Source organism: Hypanus sabinus, chromosome 11 (genome assembly GCF_030144855.1).
Source record: "Hypanus sabinus isolate sHypSab1 chromosome 11, sHypSab1.hap1, whole genome shotgun sequence".
NCBI classification, from domain to species: Eukaryota; Metazoa; Chordata; class Chondrichthyes; order Myliobatiformes; family Dasyatidae; genus Hypanus; species Hypanus sabinus.
The window spans coordinates 35,631,116-35,650,809 of record NC_082716.1 but is presented as its reverse complement, the minus strand read 5'-3'; the positions used below and the strand labels follow the sequence as shown (position 1 = coordinate 35,650,809).

Here is a 19,694-nt window from a genome sequence, read left to right as displayed (position 1 = left end):
GCTAAGAGCTGGAAAGGTGATTGGTGACATCCCACCCACTCCAGTCAGCTCTGTATCACTTTCACCAATCACCTTTCCTCCGGTCTTCTCCTATCATTTCGCATTTCCCCCTCCCCCCACTACTTTCAAATCTCTTACTATCTCTCCTTTCAGTTAGTCCTGACGAAGGGTCTCGGCCCAAAACGTCGACAGTGCTTCTCCTTATAGATGCTGCCTGGCCTGTTGTGTTCCACCAGCATTTTGTATGTGTTGTTTGAATTTCCAGCATCTGCAACTTTCCTCGTGTTTGTCCAAGATGTCTCCTTTCTTTCCTCCAGTAATGAAGCTTCCCCTCCACTCTAGTGGGTGGCACCTTCATCCTCATCTCTGCTTCCCACACTTCCACTCTTACCTCATCTTCACCCAAGCAGAACAGACATAGAGATCGCTTCACCCTTACCTCTCATCCCACCGGGCTATCAATTCAGCTCATCACTCTGTGAAATTTCTGCCAGCTACAGAGCAATTCCACCATCAGCTCTATCTTCCCCTCTCCATCCCTTTCTGTTGTAACCACTCTCTCCACGACTCCCTAGTTTGCTCATTTTTCTCTCCCCATCCCCAAGCCTTTCACCTGCAATTGGAAGAGGTGTAACACTTGTCCCTGAACCTCCTCCCTCACCCTTTCTAGGCAGTCCCTGTATCTGGTGCTCTCAATGTTGTCTCCCCTATATCGGTGAGATCAAATGCAGACTACAGCTCCTCTTGGCCCAGCACCTCTGACCTGTGCTCTACAGGCACATGCAGCTCCCAGTTGCCAGGTATTTTACTCCCCCTCCCCACGTCTGCATCGAATTATCTGTCTCCACTACTACAACGGCAAGGCTAATCACAGACGAGGGAAACGGCACCTTATGTTCCACCAGGGTAGCCTATAACCAGTTCCATAGAACATTACAGCACAGAAACAGGCCTTTTGGCCCTTCTTGTGTGCCAAAGCATTTTTCTGTCTAGTCCCACTGACCTGTGCCTGGACCATATTCCTCCATACCCCTCTCACCCATGTACCAAGTTTTACTTAAATGTTAAAAATGTTAAAAGTGAGCCTGCATTTACTACTTCATCTAGCAGCTTATTCCACATCCCCACCACTCTCTGCGTGAGGAAGCCCCCCGCCCCAATGTTCCCTTTAAACTTCTCCCCCTGCACCGTTAACCCATGTCCTCTTTTTTTTCTCCCCTAGCCTCAGTGGAAAAAGCCTGCTTGCATTCACTCTATCTATACCCATCATAATTTTATACACCTCGATCAAATCTCCCCTCATTCTACGCTCCAGGGAGTAAAGACCTAACTTATTCAACCTTTCGCTGTAACAGTTTCTCAAGTCCTGTCAACAACTTTGTAAAGCTTCTCTGCACTCTTTCAACCTTATTAATATACTTCCTGTAATTTGGTGACCAAAACAGCACAAAATACTCCAAATTCAACCTCACCAATGCCTTATACAACCTCATCGTAACATTCCAACACTTATACTCAATACTTTGATTTATAAAGGCCAATGTACCAAAAGCTCTTTTTACTACCCTATCTACCTATGATGCCACTTTTATGGAATTTTGTATCTGTATTCCCAGATCCCTCTGTCCTACTGCACTCCTCAGTTCCCTAACATTTACCTTGTAAGTTTTACCTTGGTTTTTCCTTCCAAAGTGCAATACCTCACACTTGTCTATATTAAACTCCATCTGCCATTTTTCAGCCCATTTTTCCAGCTGGTCCAAATCCCTCTGCCAGCTTTGAAAACCTTCCTCACTGTCCACTACACCTCCAATCTTTGCATCATTAGCAAATTTGCTGATCCAATTTACCACATTATCATTGATATAGATGACATAACAAATTTAGGTTCCTTTAGGTTATCGTTGCCAGGGGGAGGGAGTAGGGATAAGCTCCCTCTTATCTAATAAATGCTCCCTATAGCTTGCAACTCAAATAGTCTCTGACAACCAAGCCCAGCTCCTGGCCTTCACGTGTGGCTTAGTTACTAAGGCCAGAAGTGTTTCTGCTGACAGGAGAAGAGACAAAAGTGGGTTACTGGTGCCTTAAAGCCAGTTGCTTCAGCCAGATGGAGCTTCTCAGCCTTGGTTGGCAGCACAGCTCGAAAGAAAACTCTGCTCTCACATCCCACACTGCCTTGCAGCTACACCCAGTTGTAAGGAAGGCTTTGGGAGTAAAGCTCACAGGAAAATATGGAGCTGGAGATCCTAAGGCAATCCTATGTTGAGTTCAATGCTAACTGGGAACTCCTGCAATGCCACTGGAGCCAAACTGTATCGGTCTCTGCCATCCCTTTGGATTTAGAAGCCGCATGGAAAGGGGAAGCCTAATGCCTGGGGAAGTATCTCTCTACATCGTACTGCCCTGGCATGCTTACTGTCTTGCATATTTCGTAGACAGCTAGGATGCAATATCAATAGTCAACCCTGAACAACAGACAGCCTCAGCATTAATCTATAACCTGACAGCATGAACTCTGAATTCACCAAATTCAGGTAAATGCATTCCCCTCCTCCCATTTTACTTTCTCTTGCTGATCTAACCAATCCCTCCTACATCTACCCCAGCCCCTTTACCTCCTTTCCATCTTTCTCCTTCTTTACCCACTCCGTCTGCCCATCACGCACACATTTCTGCAGAGTACCAGCCCCCTAATGTCCCCATGGTCCCACCACACCACCCTTATTTAGTTCCATGATCTCATTTCATTTCCTGTCAGATACTATCACCTGCAGCCTTCTTGTCACCTCCTTCACTTCCCAATCTCTGTCATTACTTCTAATCTTCCTTTCTCCATCTACCCATCACCTCTCTTCAGTTAGTTCCATCTAATGCTTGCCAGCACTTGCTCCACACCTCCCCCACCCACCCACCTCTCTATTCTGGCACCCCTCCTCAACCTTTCCGTCCATATAGACGATCTCGACCTAAAACCTCGAAAGTCCATTTCTCTTCACAAATACTGAAACTCTTCAACATTTCTTTTTTTTTAATCCTGCTTTCACTGCTTAGTATACAGGCAAGGCTGATGTTATAGATTTCCAGCATCTGATTCTGAAGCATATATACTTGGTTTGGGAAAAAAAAATTCCTCGCCAAAACTGGGTTGTTTCCTGACTTCATAGCAAAGTTACACTGAGAAATATCAAACACAGGAAAATAAATCTCAGTGAAATGTAACCAGGGTAGGTCTTACACAGAGAACTGTAGGGCACTGAGGTGTGCCGTAGAATAAAAGGAATCTGGGAATAAAGGGCATTAACTCATTAAGGTGGCATCACAGGTAGATAGGGTCATAAAGAAAGCTTTTGGCACATTGACCTTCATAAATCAAAGTATCTAGTACAGGAGATTGGATGTCATGTTGAAATTGTATAAGACATTGGTGAGGTCTAATTTGGAGGATTGTGTCCAGTGGTAGCCATCTACAGGAAAGATGTAAATAAAGTTGAAAGAAAAAATTTACAAGGATGTTTCCGGGACTGGAAACACTAAGATATAAGGGAAGATTGAATGGTTCAGGGCTTTATTCCTTGGAGCATAGATGACTGAGGGGAGATTTGAGAGAGTATACAAAATTATGAAGAGTATAGATAGGGTAAATGCGAGCAGGCTTTTTCCACTGAGGTTGGTTTGGAATACAACTAGAGGTCATGGGCTAAATGTGAAAAAAGAAAAGTTTAAGGGGAATATGAGGGGGAAACTTCATGACAGAGGGTCGTGACAGTGTGGAATGAGCTGCCAGTGGTGCATGCAAGCTTGATTTCAATGTGTAAGAGAAACCTGGAGAGGTACGTGGTTGGTAGGGGCATGGTCCCAGTGCAGGTCGATGGGAGTAATCAGTTTAAGTAGTCTCAGCATGGAGTGGATGGGCCGAAGGGCCTGTTTCTGTGCTGTACTTTTCTATCACTCTAATTTAAAGGCAAAGTCGAGTTTATTGCCATATGTACAAATACATGTACGCACAGGTGCAGTGAGAAACTTGCTTGCAGCAACATCACAGGACTAGCATCAATTAAGCAGCATTCGCAAAAAATACTAATTATACACAATTTTTAGACAAGTAAAAATTATAACAAAAATAATAACGTCCATTTTAGTGCAAAGTGTCATAGTGACCGTAAGTGCTTGTTGCTGTGGAATGGTAGCAGCCCACCCAGTGTGCCTATATTTTTACTTTGAACATGTTGGATTTAACGTAATAGAATTACTTTGTTGTATAATGGAGGCTTTCTTCACTTTTAAAATCAGGACTTCTCTCTAACACTTTAAGGACCATTCCACCAAGACCATCAGCAACCAAAGGTAATCAGGAGGAGGATCAAAGTTTACACCTAGTGTTAGCTCTCACACCAGCTGCCTCTTGCTGGGCAGACTTGCCCTTCAAAGCTCAACCAACCTGATCAGCAGTGATGCTACATGGTGCAGAATTTCATCAGACTAAGCATCACTATTTTACAAATAATATTGTACGTGGTAAACAGAAGGATTTCTTGTTCATGTTTGGCACAATGATACAGATCTTAATGAGATCCTGAATGAATGATAAAGACTTTCTCCTGAATGTAAATCACTGCAGTATCACTTTTGGGGCATCTATCCTAACCCGCTAAGCTGTGGCTGTCGTCTGCAACTAACAGGCTCCTGGATCGGCTGCAACTGGCTTCTTGGATCCAGATTCACTTTCTTGAACATCAGATCTGAATTTTACTTGTTTTCTTTTACTGTTTGCAGGATCTGGGTTTTTCTCTGCACATTGGGTGTTTGACGGTCTTTTTTTTAATAGGTTCTATTGGGTTGCTTTCTTTTGTGGCTGCCTGTAAGGAGATTAATCTCAAGGTAGCATACAGTATATATACTTTGATAATAAATGTACTTTGAACAAATGGTGAGATAGGAAAATGGAAGAGATCAGAGAATCAAACCAAAAGGTGACCATCCATCCCATGCCTTTGTGCCCACTCAATGGAAAGTAATGGACCCTGGACCCTGACACTTTCCTCTTTCTCTGTGGTTCCACAAAATTTTCTCCACAACCCACACATCTGTAACCTGCTTCCATCTTTCAGTTCCACTTTGTGGATGCAAAAGGATCATGCTGGTGCCCAAGTTGGGAAAGCTAGTCAATAGCAGATACCTAGTCTCTCTGAAGCCAGATCCCAGTACAACTTGGGAAACTGACATGGAACTATCGTATACAATGATTGCTTTTGTATCTATACTTGCCCTCAATTTAAAAGCCAACATTCTTCTTAGAAACACACTTCAAGATCAGTAGGGAATTTCAAGGACCCATGACAAGGAATGAATGAAGCAGGAGATACAAAATAGTGACAACACACACACAATTTTGGAGGAACTCAGCAGGTCAGGCAGCATCGATAGAAATGAACAATCATTTTCAGCCGTGACCCATTCTCGAATCCTGATTGAAGGGTCTCAGTCTGAAATGCTGACTATTCATTTCCCTCCAAAGAGCTTCCTGACATAGAGTTCCTCCTGGATTTTGAGATGTTCAAGATTTAAAGCAGAATCTTTTTCCTCCAAAGTATTAACACAACCAGTTTTATAAAGTGTGAACACAAAAATCCAAATTCCATCCATCAGAGAGTATTACTATATCAAACTATTGCTGGATAATGTGACATAGCTATCTCCAATTTTTAATACATCTCCACATGTCAACAGGGATGCTGTTAAATCCTTGACAGGGCTGGATATGCCTTTGTCCTGTCAGGGATGCTAGTCAAATCTGGTAGTCCACCTTCTAACAATTTGTTACAGCCAGTAAAACAATCCTCCATGCCAAATGAGAGCCCAGTTATAACTCATGCTCATTGTTATCTAGATGGGGTCTTAAACAGTCAACCTGGTAAAAAGCCAAATTTCCTTCCCTAAAGGATGTTTATGAACTGTTGTATCTTTTTTAAACATGAGTACCAGTAACTTCATGGGAATCATTTGATACCAGCTGGAATGATCTGAACTTTAAATTCCTCCACTCTCATTGTAAGAATTGAAAATGTTTCTCTGCGTCATTTCACCAGCCATGTGGATTACCGAACAAACATGCTATTTCTATAACCAAACATTCATTTCGCAGTGTGTTGCACTGTGCTCAACAAGAGAAAACTAACACAAAGGGAAACTACAGCAAATGCTTGAATTAAAGAAAGCAGAAAATGGGGCCAGAAATTTTCAATGAAAGCTCTATGGCCTGAAACATTAAACATGTTTCTATGACGATAAATTCGATGTTCATCTTTCTCTCCAGATTTGCTGTCGAATGTGATATATAAAGAAGAAAGCAACAGTTTCTGGATTAAGATGGATGGTTAACATGGATTAAGATCACAGTTAAAAGCTGAAACAGAGAGGAAAAGCAATGTAACAGAATTCCTGAACATTTTGAGAATTCAGCTTGGAAAAAAATCAATGCTGTTCAAGATTTAGCTGGCTCCATGGTGGCAATGTCCTAAATTCTTTCCTGACCTGCATTCTGGCACCACATACAGGTGGATCTAGAATGGAGTGGCCAATCAGAATTAAATGTAGGTCTGGAAGCCAGCAAATCAGAAAGCAAAAAGCCTGTTTAAAACTAAGTTTAGTACATACAACTGGAATTTTTAAAAAGTAAAAAAGATGAAATACAGCCCATGGAATTTTCAAATGCATTGAAGAAATTACATTCTGCTTATAAAAATTCTTTCCCAAAGGCAGGTAACTGATTTAGCAGAAATTATGCAGTTAAAATGTCAGCTACACTTTATTCAACATGACTTAACATTTACAATGGGCTTTCAGCTGGAATGATGGTAGAAACCTGAATTTTACCTCAAAATCACTCATTTTGTAACAGCACGTGAAGAAAATTACTGACAACAATTTCATCTACAGCTTTGAATGCCAAAAGTTGTTGCCAGTCTCTTTTTACCATTACACTGTCATTATGGCTGCAAACTGAAGAAACCTCATCTCATTCAGTAGTGCCAGTGGTACATAATTTACCGGTGGTGAGAAAGGAAATAAAAGATAAATGCCAAAAGCAGAGAGTGTTTTAACCATTTCCTCTTTATAGATCTGAGTGAACCTCAAAACCAAAGTAATGCATGATTATGATTTAGTTACAATGCTCTGTCTCATCCACACATATAGTTATAGTGCTTTATATCATCTACATATACCGGAACAACACAAGCTTTACATATAGAATCTATCTATAAACCTCACTGGATATAAACAAACAACAGCAAAAACAAAGAAACTTGAGACTGCCCAGTTTGCAGTTTAGTCGTTAGATGGTGTACCATATCAAGTGGTTAAGTCAATCAAGTGATGAAGAGAAAAACAACACCATCTACCTTGTCTCCTCTGATCTACATTGGAGGAGAAGTGTCAAGAAATTGAGAGAGCTTGCAGCTAAGAGTCAATGGAAGGAAGACTTTTGTTGAATTTATTTTCCCTCATTATCCCTGCAACGTGCTCTTTTTAAAACTTTAAAATATGGTTTCACCACTTGCACATCAAGGCAAAGATTCTTTAGGATATGACAATTCAAAAATGGCAAATTGATAAATAAGTAACGCCAATCGCTTAATAGCAGCACAAACAAGTCTACAAAATGAACAACCAAATATATTAATTATGATTTTTAAACCACACATTAACACTATTGCATCTGATACTGAAGACTGACACTAAATGATGGCGAAACACAGAAACGCGAAGCAGAAGTAATATAATTCTTATTTAATGATTGAACACACCTACTTGAAGCCATAAATTGGGACAAGTAAAAATAGTGGAAGGCAAAGCCAGTAAAATTGCACGTTTCCAGAGAAATTAAATAACAGCTAGATAAAAAATGTGAGTGAAATATGACAAGGAATATGTCCAATGTGTTGTGGAATGACTTGGTCGAGGGGACGTGACTATAAATGCATTATTACTGGAAATATTAATCAGAAACAACACCATGTAAGTAAACAAAAATGGATGAAGTAGGATTTATTTTAAAAAAGACATTCAAATAAAGCAAACGGTGAATTGAATAGTTGGTGCCACAATAACATAAACACTGTATTGGCGTGGCACTGACATCGGAAATACACTTGATGAAAATTGATCTGCAGTTAACGGTATTTACACAACACAGATCCTAAAATGAAACATCCTGATATTAACTCATTAGGCCATCAGAAATTTGGGAGCTCAGGAATTATCCTAAACGTTGCAATACACTTCATTCATATTTATCTAAAATAATCCCATACGCACGCACCGAGATTCACGAGCATTTTAAAATAAGAATATAACTTACCTGTTTTCCCACTGTAAAATGTAGCACCGATACATGTCCTGCAAGAAATAAATCTTCAGTCTTTGTTTTCACCTCTTCATTGATCAAGATGAACTAAATAGAAATTGCAGCATGTAAAAAACACACAGTGCAATCATTGGCCGCCAAACGAAGGCACTCAGACAGAAGACACAAAGCCTTTGGAAACGAGAGTGGGAAGGAACAAAAGCATGAAAATGCAATCTCACACATTCCATGCAACAGAAATCTTTGCAGAAATCCGCCGCAAAAATGTTATGGTTTCGAAGTGTCGACTTGGGAGAGAGGAGTCGCGGGGCAGCACAGGGCGATGGGGCTGGGCTGGGGTGGGGTGGGGTGGGGTGGGGGAGACTGTCTCAGCGCGGCCGCGGACGGAGCCCAGGGCGGGCTGCGGGCTGCGGGCTGCGGGCTGCGGGCTCCCAGCGCCGGTCACCACCTTCGCTCTCGCCTCGGAGCTGGCAGATAACCGACCGACAGGAGCGTACGGAATCCAGCAAGGATCAAACTCGAACCTGCCACCAGGGGGTGCATTGCGGGGGTGGGGCGGTGGGCTGGGTTTCGCGGAGGCTGTGGCAATAATTCATCCCCATTAACTCTTCCTCTGACTCGAGCCCAACTTCACGCTTCAAATCAGGGCATTTTAAAGCCGCTCCGTGGCGAGGTGTGCTACCTTTAGCGTGGAAAGTGGGAGTTCCCTCTTTCACACTCTGCGGTGATCAGACAGAGTACTGGGGAAGTCTGGCAGTACCTGGGAAGGGGATAAAGAGTCGACGTTTCGGGTGCAGACCTTTCACCAGGACCGGAGAGGAGGGGAGAAGGAGCCAGAATGAGGTGAGGGGAGAGGATGCAGAACACTGGCGGGTAGTAGGTGATAGGTGAAACTAGGTGAGGAGGAAGGTAGAGACTGTGCAAAAGTATATATAGCTGGGGTGCTTTTGCTCAGTGCTGTATTTGTCAACGTGGAGCGGAGAGCGAGTTTGTAAATCTGTCGGCAAGCAACAAAAGATGTTGGGAATGGCAAGGGTAAAGCGCTGCTGGAGGGGTATAGGACAGGTGGCAGAGGAGTGCCAAGGGCAGAGGCTGGCACAAGTGCAAACACATCCAGCCCCGAGACACCAGGAAAGGTAATTTGATTTGATTAGTTTATCGATCATTTCAAAATGTCTCTCTAGTACTTCCCACTTCATCCCTCTTCCCAAACATGATTCTCCTTTCCCTGTCCCTTTCCCATTCTCAGTCCACAATTGACCCATTTCAAACATTACTCACATATGACATGAAATGAGTTTTTCTTTCGTGGCCAAAGTACAGTGCAGTACTTAAAGTTACTACAGTATTATGCAAAGGCCTTAGGCACCTTAACTGTGTGTGTGTGTATGTATTCCTGAGACCGCTGCACAGAAGTGTAGGTAGGTAGGTGGAGGAGGGGAACAATGTAAGGAGCAGGAGGGATTGATAGAAGAGGTAATGTGCTGAAGAGTGAGAGTATGTGTACTCAAGCTCATACAAGTCTTATATTGTGATTATATAATTTGCATCGCAAATGAGAAAACTTCAGGTGACTCAGAATGAGATTTAATATCATTGCCATAGGTTGTGAAATTTGTTATGTGGCAGCAGTACCTGGAATACACAACAAAAACTGTAAATTACAGTGAGAAGTGTGTGTATTATAATATATGTATTAGTGTGTGTATGTGTGTGTGTATATGTATGTATATATATATATATTTTGGACTCCTTACCCTTCAGCAGGACTGGTAGTTAAATCGAGAAGATGGGGAAAGGGGAGGAAGAAGTACAAGGTGGCTAGGTGATAGGTGAAACCGGGTGAGGGGGAAGGGTGAAATAAAGGGCTGGGAAGCTGATAGGTGAAAGAGATAGGAGAGGGTGGGCCATGGGAAAAAGGGAAGGGGGAGGAGGTGAGAGAGAGAAACAGGAATGGGAATGGTGAAGGGCAGGGCAATTCGGAAGTTCAAGAAATCAGTGTTCATGCCATCAGGTTGGAGGCTACCCAGATGGAATATAAAGTGTTGCTCCTCCAACCTGAGTGTGGCCTTATTGCAGCAGTACAGGAGGCCATGGACTGTCACGTGGGAGTGGGAATGGGAATGGGAAGTAGAATTGATGTGGGTGACCACCGGGAGATCCTGCTTTTTCTGGAAGAGGGAAAGAAGCTATTTCTGAATAGCCCAAAGAAGCTCGTACTGAAGATGGGTCGACTGAAAATTAGGATAAGGGATTTATCCATTGGTCGGAGTCAACTGTGGATTTTGCATCCCAGCTGTCTATGTGACAGGCTGGCTAGGGCAGTACGATATGGAGATCAAACTGCTGCCCATGTAGCAGGCTCTCACTCCCTCTGCAGCTGATGAATCCAAAGGAACGGCAGAGACCGACACAGTTTGGCACCAGTGAGTCGCAAGAGTTGCCAATCAGCATTGAACTTAATGTAGGGACCTTAGGGACCCCAGCTCCAGATTTTTCTTCAAAGTTTACTCCTGAAGCCTGCCCTATGAGTGGGTATAGCAGCAAGGTGGCAGAGATTTGAGATCAAAGTTTTCCCTCTCCTAGATGAGCTGCCAACCACACCTGACAAATCCTATCAGCCCAGAGTGACTGGTTTTAAGATGCTAGTAACCCTCCTTTGTCCCTTCTCCTGTCAGTAGAAATGGTTCCGCTGGGCTTAGTAGCTAAGCCACATATAGAGGCCAAGAGCAGGACTTGGCTGTCAGAGGCTATTTCAGACATAAGAATTAACCAAATATCAGTTGGAATAATGTTTAAGGAAATGAAAGGGGAATAATTTTTAGAGCAAGATGCACAAAATGCAGGAGGAACTCAGCAGGCTAGGCAGCATCTATGGAAAAGAGTACAGTCATCGTTTTGGGCCAAAACCTTTCAGTAGGAAAACTTTTTAGAAATGTTTTCAGAACTTCATTCAGAAGAATGCTTCCAATCCAATTAAGGTGAAAGCAACACTGGTATGGTTGTATGGAATGAGATGCCAACAGCCAGTGGGAGAACACTTGTACTCTTGACATCCTGAGGTTTAGACTGGATTTTTCTTTCTCTTCTCTACTAAATTAGAACTTCTCAACTGGAAAAAGCTGTTTCCACACAGTACCAGAGACCAGGGTTCAATCCTAGCATTGGGTCCTTTCTGCATGGGGTTTGAACCTTCTCCCTAAGATTGCATCGGTGCCATATCCTAAAGGCAGGTAGGGTGGTAGATGAGTTGGCCACTGTAAATTGCCCCTAATATGCAGGTATGTGGTAGAATCTGAGGGTTGGAGTTAATGAAACAGTGGAGAGAATTTTGGATTAATGTGGGATTAGTGTAGATTTGTAGTTGATGGTTGGTGCAGATTCAATGGGCTAAGGGGCCCATTTCGATGCTCCATGACTTTGTAAGTAAGATTAATTTCAAGGGGAAGTGAGAGGATTGTAATATTAATATAAAGGTTAGCATCTTTTTTGGAGTTATTTCGGATACAGTCTGTAGATGTTCTCGTGAGAGAGGAAGGTGAGGCAATCAAAATCTTTTCATGAATAGCAAGACAACAAGTGAGTGTATGTAGCAGCTGAGTTCTCAGGATGAGAATCAGGCTAAGTGCAAGTAGTTGAGAGGAAATGAAAGAATACAGGATTAGAATGACATAAAATGAAACCAAGAATCTTTGTCTGCAGTGTAAATTGTAAGGAATATGGTGAGCCATTAAGTACATGTTATAGGAGGTAATGCGAATGAATGAATGGCACAAGGCAAGGCTAAAATACTTGATGACTGCTTCTATGGATGGTACTTTGAAAGAGGATAATAACAAAATACTGGAGAAAATGGAAATGGTAAAAGTAAAATGTAAATTGATTGGCAGGAGATACTGGAAAGGTTGCTTATGCCTTCTGTAAATAAATTGCTTAGGGACAGAAATCATGCAGCGTGCATACAAAAATATTCCTAGATATTAAGTTGTCTGGATTTGAGAATAGTAAATAGTTCATCCTTATTCAAGAAAGGGCAAACTCCATTTAACTTAACTTTAGTATGATTAAGACATAATAATTGGCATTTGTCTAATCCATTCTTTGGCCTGATGCAGGTTTTCAATCAAAAACATGGATAATTACTCCACATGCCACCCACCACCACCACAGCCAATGATGCTGCTTAAACCATTGACTTTACCCAGCAGATAATTTGTTGCCGAAGAATTTACAGTTAATTAAGGAAAGCCAGTAAATTAGGAAAAGATAGATTTAGTTCAACTCATTAATTGATCTTTTGGTAAAGTAACAAACAAGTTGATGTAGGGAATGCAGTGCATGCTTTTATCTGCATTTTATCAAGTATTTTCTTAAAAATTGAGGCTTGTAAAAGGAAGGTCACTGTCACTTTGAATAAAAAAGAAATGATCCAAGAAACAGAGAAATGACGAAGTAAATGGTGCATTTTTTAAAAAGCTGGTTGTTGGCAGACAGTGATGGTCCTCCAAGTGCCAGTAACAGATCTGATATTATAAATAACTTGGATGATGGAACATGGAGCAAAAATTTGAAATACCCTAATGAAAACAAACCCTAGGATGCTGCAGAATGATAGGATGATGTGAATTAGCTGGGCATGTGCATGGACATGGGCTAGTAAATGGACAATTGTCAAAATAATTTTAATTCCAATAAATGTGAGGTTATGCAGGGAGAGGAAATATTGGCTCAACTACACAATTCTAAAAGTGCAAACACAAGGAAACCTGCAGATGCTGGAAATTCAAGCAACACACACAAAATACTGGTGGAACACAGCAGGCCAGGTAGCATCTATAGGAAGAAGCACTGTTGATGTTTCGGGCTGAGACCCTTTGTCAGGACTAACTGAAAGGAAAGATAATAAGAGATTTGAAAGTAGGAGGGGGAAATCTGAAATGATAGGAGACTGGGAGACCGTTTCGCTGAACATCTACGCTCCGTTTGCCAGAGAAAGCAGGATCTCCCAGTGGCCACACATTTTAATTCCACGTCCCATTCCCATTCTGATAGGTCTATCCATGGCCTCCTCTACTGTCAAGATGAAGCCACACTCAGGTTGGAGGAACAACACCTTGTATTCCATGTGGGTAGCGTCCAACCTGATGGCTTGAACATTGATTTCTCTAACTTCCGTTAATGCCCCTCCTCCCCTTCTTACCCCATCCCTGATTTATTTATTTCCCCTTCCTTTGTTTTCTCTCTCTCTGCTCATCACTCTTCACCTGTTCTTCAACTCCCTCTGGTGCTCCCCTCCCCCTTTCTTTCTCTCTAGGCCTCCTGTCCCATGATCTTTTCCCTTCTCCAGCTCTGAATCCCTTTTGCCAATCACCTTTCCAGCTCTTAGATTCACCCCACCCCCTCCTGTCTTCTTCTATCGGATTTCCCCCTTCCCCCACCTACTTTCAAATCCCTTACTATCTTTTCTTTCAGTTAGTCCTGACGAAGGGTCTCGGCCTGAAACGTCGACAGTGCTTCTTCCTGTAGATGCTGCCTGGCCTAACTGTGTTCCACCAGCATTTTGTGTGTGTTGCGACAATTCTAAAAGTGTTTGCTGCAATACTGCCACATGTGAATATGCATAGATCCTTGGAGGTAGCAAAATATTGTCAGACACTGGTGAACAAAGCATTTAGTTTGAAAATGAGATGTATTCGCAAAATCATACAGTACAGATACAGGCCCTATTAGTCCATCTTCTCCATGAGAGTGGTGCCCATCTACACTAATCCTATGGTCCTGCAATTACCCTGTGTGCTTCAATACCTTTCCTATCTAAGTACATTTTAAACTTTGTAATTATATCTACCACTACCACCTCTTCAGGCAGCTTGTTCTAGATAACACCACTTAGGATAGAAAACTTACTCTTCAGATCTCCTTTAAATTTCTCTCTTCTCAGCTTAAGCCTGTGCTCCCTATTTCTAATATTAAGAGTCTAAAACTTATGTAGAAAAGCAGAGAAGTTTTGCTAGCTAGGCCACAGCTAGAGTACTGCACCTAGTTCTGGTCACTGCAAGAATTTTACACCTTCAATACAATGGCCTCCAAGTCATAGTGATAACCAATGCATCCAGAACAATACCAGTCTCAGGCCAGTTTCTAGCAAGGCTCTGCTATTGCTCCAGCATCCTTATTCTGTCTTTAATTGCAATACAATAACTTAGTTCCAACAAGTTTGCTGCCGGAATGGAACTAATCGAAAGATATATACACATCTGCACTCAGAACCTTCATGTGTTTGATGCTTATGGAGGGGTTAATGCCCCATCTACCTGTGCGGGCTCACTATCTGTATTTATATAGTATCCCATTATAAAAGTCTCTGAACATTCTCCACCAGCTGCAAATCCTTCCAAGAAACCTGTACTCCTAATTCTAGTTCTCATCAAAGTCTCTTTACTTCAGTATTTGGTGTTCATGTCTTTACCTGCCAAACTGCAAGGAGTCACAGAATCATAAAGCTTGTAAACAGGACCTTCATCCCACCAAGTCTATGCTAACAAAACTTTAGCATTCCATCCCAACATTAGTCTGGTTCCCTTCAGTCCGAAGGAGAGTAACAGGATTCAAATTTGAAAACAATGTTTTTTAAGGTTTTCAACAGGAGTGTAAACTTTTTTTAAACAGCAACATTTTCTAATATAAATGATAATTCATTGTGATTAATTTAAGTCTAATTTTGAAATAAAATGAACTCAATTGTTAACCCAATTTAAAACATTGGGCCCTCACCTCTGCCTTCTACAGCTGGTTAGAAATTATCCTCTGCATTAGGGCTAACTACATGTTATCATTTCGCACCAGTCTGAAGTTGTTCAATTGACTGCAGCAGAATCCATTTTTCAGAAGGGGAGGCCAGTGTGTACATTTCATCATAGCATGCATTGAAAGATCTCAGTGTCTAAAACTATAGATGGAATCTGTAATCACAATTTGACAGGCAGTTTATATTGTGTCCAGTAACCACGTCACAACTTTGAATCAGCAATGTTTATGGAAGAGGGCAGGAAAGGTGAAAATTCAGGGGGAAAAAAATAAGTGAATCCATTTAAGAGAGACAACCATTTGACAATAGAACTTCATCCGTTCCGACTCACACATTCAACAATTTGATAATAATGACAAATTACAAAAATCATCATATATAACATCATGAGAGGCAGATGGTCAGAGTCTTTATCCTAGCATGGGAATGTCAAATACTACGGGGCACAGATTTAGGGTGAAAGGGAGAAAGTTAAAGAAAATTTGCAGCAATTGTTTTTTTAGAAATAGAGTTGAATGGACATTGAACCCATGAACACTACCTCACTATTTTTTATTTCTGTTTTTGCACCACTTATTTAACTATTTAACATACATAGTATATACCAACTTACTGTAATCCAGTTTTTGTTCTATATTTATAATGTATGGCATTGTACTGCCGCCACAAAGTTAACGAATTTCGCAACATATGCCGGTGATATTAAACCTAATTCTTATTCTGAAGGAGCCTAGAACGCCCTGCCAGGAGTGGTAGCAGAAGCAGATACAGTAAGAGTGTTTAAGGAGCAAGCAGGTAGGCATGTGAATAGGCCAGGAACAAAGGATTATGGACCCTCACGTGCAGACAGAGGGCATTAGTTTGATTTGGCATCATGGTCAGTGCAGACATGGTGGGCTGAAGGGCCTCTTTCTGTGCTACACTTTGCCATTACGATGAAATTTCAGTTCACAAGGAGTGAACGTTTTCCATTGATTAAATGATTTGACAGCACTTCACATAAAAAAGCATATTCTAACCATTTGGATCTGTGAAAAAGAAGCATTTAGGAAATCTGGGAGGGAATAAGATGAAAACTTGCACATACTGTTGTTACTAAAATATCCACAGAGCCACACAGTGGCGGCTTGTATTTATTCCCTTCGTTCCTCCACCCAACTTCCTGATTCCCGTAGGACAAGCTGTATCCTCCTCTGAGATAGTTTCATTGCAATATTTACATAAACTTACAATACCTTTGTTCATGCACTTTCAAATGTGATCTTCAAGTAGCAGTGTTAGGGTGCAGGGTTGGTAAGATAAGAGCAAAAAGACTGAACAAATGAAGCTTAACATGAAATAAAAATGCTCCTAACTGAAGCAAAAACTTGCATTTATTAGCACCCTTCCATGAGACCATAACACATTGGAGCAGAAATAGGCCATTTGGCCAATGAAGTCTGCTCTACCTTTCCATCATGGCAGTTTGATTCTCCTTCTCAACCTCATTCTCCTGCCCACTCCCTGTAACCATTGATGCCTATACTGCTAAAGAGCCTACCAATCTCTGCTTTAAATACATCCAATGGCTTGGCCTCCACAGCTGTCTCTGGCAATGAATTCCACAGGTTAAAGAGTTCCTCCCCATCTCTGTTCTAAAGGGATACCCTTCTATTCTGAGGCTGTGCCCTCTAATGCTACACTCTTTCACTATTGGAAATATCCTCCCCACATCCACTCCATCTTGACCTTTCAATATTCAGTAGGTTTCAATGAGATCCTCCCTCATTTTTCTAAACTCAAGCAAGTACAGGCCCAAAGCCATCAATTATGCTCCTCATATGTTAACCCTTTCAATACTGGGATTATTCTTGTAAACCTCCTGGACCTTATCCAATGCATCTTTTCTTAGATATGGGGGCCAAATCTGCTCAAAATACTCCAAATGTGGTCTGACCAATATCTTTTAAATGTAACTGTCAAGTTCTGTCAGCTGCGTAAGTCTAGGGAAGACAATTCTCTGGCCATCAAACGGGTGAGACTGAGATGCAAGTCCACCCTGAAATCCCCCATTTGTGTGGATGCTGCGTGATTTGTTACCCCATTACAAATCAGTACCTCAAAGTAACAGTATACCGCACACAATTAAACAATCTAGCTTTATGATTCTTAATTTGACTACAGGGTTACTGAAGAAAAAGCAAAACAAAAGGTGTCTATTTGAATGAAACAGTCTAACGTGCACAATTTCGAGCTCATGGTTTCCCCTTTGCCAAACCTCCTTCCATCTCCCCGGCCTTCATCAGACCATGGCTCCACTCTGGATCGAGTCCTACGATCTCTTCCCCGTCTTCTCTTTTCATCTCCCGCTGAAGAAAAGACCCAGATCACCCTGGTGTCAGGCACACGTCATTAAAACACCTTCCCGTCATTGGACAGCTCACATTCCAAAGCACCCGTTATCTCTAACCATAACCCAAACACCGCTTCTACAGAAAGACCATTACATTGGCAGTGAAACATTTCCCAGGGTGTTTCAGAAAGCTTTAGCTTTACATCTTGGTATTATAGTCTATCCTTCTCAAAATGAATACTAGCATGGCATTTGCCTTCCTTACTATCAACTCAGTACTAAGATTCCTAGGTCCCTTTGCACCTCCAATGTGTGAATTTACTCCCCGCTTAGAAAATATTCTATTCCTTCTGTCAATGTGCTTGACCATACACACTTCCCTACACTGTATTCCAACTGCCACTTCTTCGTCCATTCCTTTAAAACAAAGATGGAATGCTCTTTTGTTTTGGTGGTAGACATGTACATAATTGATAATAAAATAACTTTGAACTTGTATTTGAACTTAAACTTAGTCTATCCAAGTCCTTCTACAGGCCCCCTGCTTCCTGCCCCTCCAACTGTCTTTTATCATTCACAAACTTGGCCACAAAGCCTTCAATTCCATCATCCAGATAATGAATTTGAATTTGAATTTCAATTGACTTTATTTCTTACATCCTTCACATACATGAGGAGTAAAAATCTTTACATTATGTCTCCATCTAAATGTGCAATGTGCAATCATAGTCATCTAGAATAATTTATAATAAATAGAACAGTCAATATAGAGTACATTCAAGTCAGAGTGAGTTCATCAGTCTGATGGCCTGGTGGAAGAAGCTGTCCTGGAGCCTGTCGGTCCTGGCTTTTATGCTGTGGTACCGCTTCCCGAATGGTAGCAGCTGGAATAGATTGTGATTGGGATGGCTTGGGTCCCCAGTGATCCTATGGGCCCATTTTACACACCTTTTTACATTTCCATTGTAAATGTCCTGAATCATGGGAAGTCCACAACTACGGATGTGTTGGGCTGTCAGCACCACTCTCTGCAGAGTCCTGCGATTAAGAGTGGTACAGTTCCCATACCAGGCAGTGATGCAGCCAGTCAGGATACTCTCCGTTGTGCCCCTGTAGAAAGTTCTTAGGATCTGGGGGCCCATACCAAACTTCCTCAACCGCCTGTTGTGCCTTTTTCACCACGCAGCTGGTGTGTACAGACTACGTGAGGTCCTCGGTGATGTGGATGCCAAGGAACTTAAAGCTGTTTACCCTGTCAATCCCAGATCCATTGATGTCAATATAGAAGTTAGTCTCCATTCCTTCTGTAATCCACAAACAGCTCCTTTGTTTTTGCGACATTGAGGGAGAGGTTATTTTCTTGACACCACTATGTCAGAGAGATGTCTTCTTCCCTGTAGGCCACATCGTTATTGTTTGAGATAAGGCCAATCAATGTAGTGTCCTCGGCAAGTTTAATTAGCAGATTAGAGCTGTGGGTGGTTCCAAGGTTGTCAAGCTGAGCAGTGGTAGTGGGGACAAGCTCCCACTACCTAAAAATGCTCCTCACGGCATGCGCCTCAAATAGTCTCTGACAACCAAGTCCAACTCCGGGCCTTCTCGTGTGGCTTAGCCTCTAAGCCCGGCGGAACTGTTTCTACTGACAGGAGAAGGGGTGAAGGCGGGTCCTGCCACCTTAAAACCAGTGCTTCAGGTAGATGGAGCTCATCAGCCTGCGAAGGCTGTCCATCTAGGAGACGGAAAACTCTGATTTTAAACCTCCGCTGCCTTGCGGCCATGCCCACTCATGGGAAAGGCTTCGGGAGTAAACCCTGAGGACAAATCCGGAGCTGGAGTCCCTAAGGCAGTCTGACGTTGTCTTCAACTTCACTCTGGCAACTCCTGCAACGACACTGGTGCCAAGCTGTATCGGCCCTTGCCCTTCCCTTACAAAATCATCGGTGGCATGGAGAGTTGCTGCTTGAGCAACGGCCAGTCTTCCATACAACCTTACCCAGGCCTGCACCCTGGAAACCATTCCAGGTGCAGATCTATGGTCTTGTGAGACTTACGGATGTCATCCGGAACTGTGGGTGGTGATACAGTCATGGGTATACAGAGAGTAAAGGAGGGGACTCAGTATGCAGCCCTGAGGCGCTCCTGTATTGAGAGTCAGAGCGTTGGAGGAGAGGGAGCCCACTCTTATAACC

General features: G+C 42.3%; 1 protein-coding gene and 1 long non-coding RNA gene across 3 annotated transcripts in view; one reads left to right on the top strand and one right to left on the bottom strand.

The window, feature by feature from the left end:
- Positions 1–8,802, bottom strand: part of b4galt2 (UDP-Gal:betaGlcNAc beta 1,4- galactosyltransferase, polypeptide 2) — a 391,100-nt gene extending 382,298 nt beyond the window's left edge. For both annotated transcript variants that reach the window (XR_009514727.1, XM_059984119.1), the window contains exon 1: positions 8,360–8,802. The gene's annotated coding sequence lies outside the window, so the exon portion shown is untranslated. The remainder of the gene's footprint in view (positions 1–8,359) is intronic.
- A 107-nt stretch (positions 8,803–8,909) lies between these two features.
- The window catches only part of LOC132401852 (uncharacterized), a 55,409-nt gene continuing 44,624 nt past the window's right edge, over positions 8,910–19,694 (top strand). The window contains exon 1 of the long non-coding RNA XR_009514728.1: positions 8,910–9,208. This is a non-coding gene — a long non-coding RNA (uncharacterized LOC132401852). The remainder of the gene's footprint in view (positions 9,209–19,694) is intronic.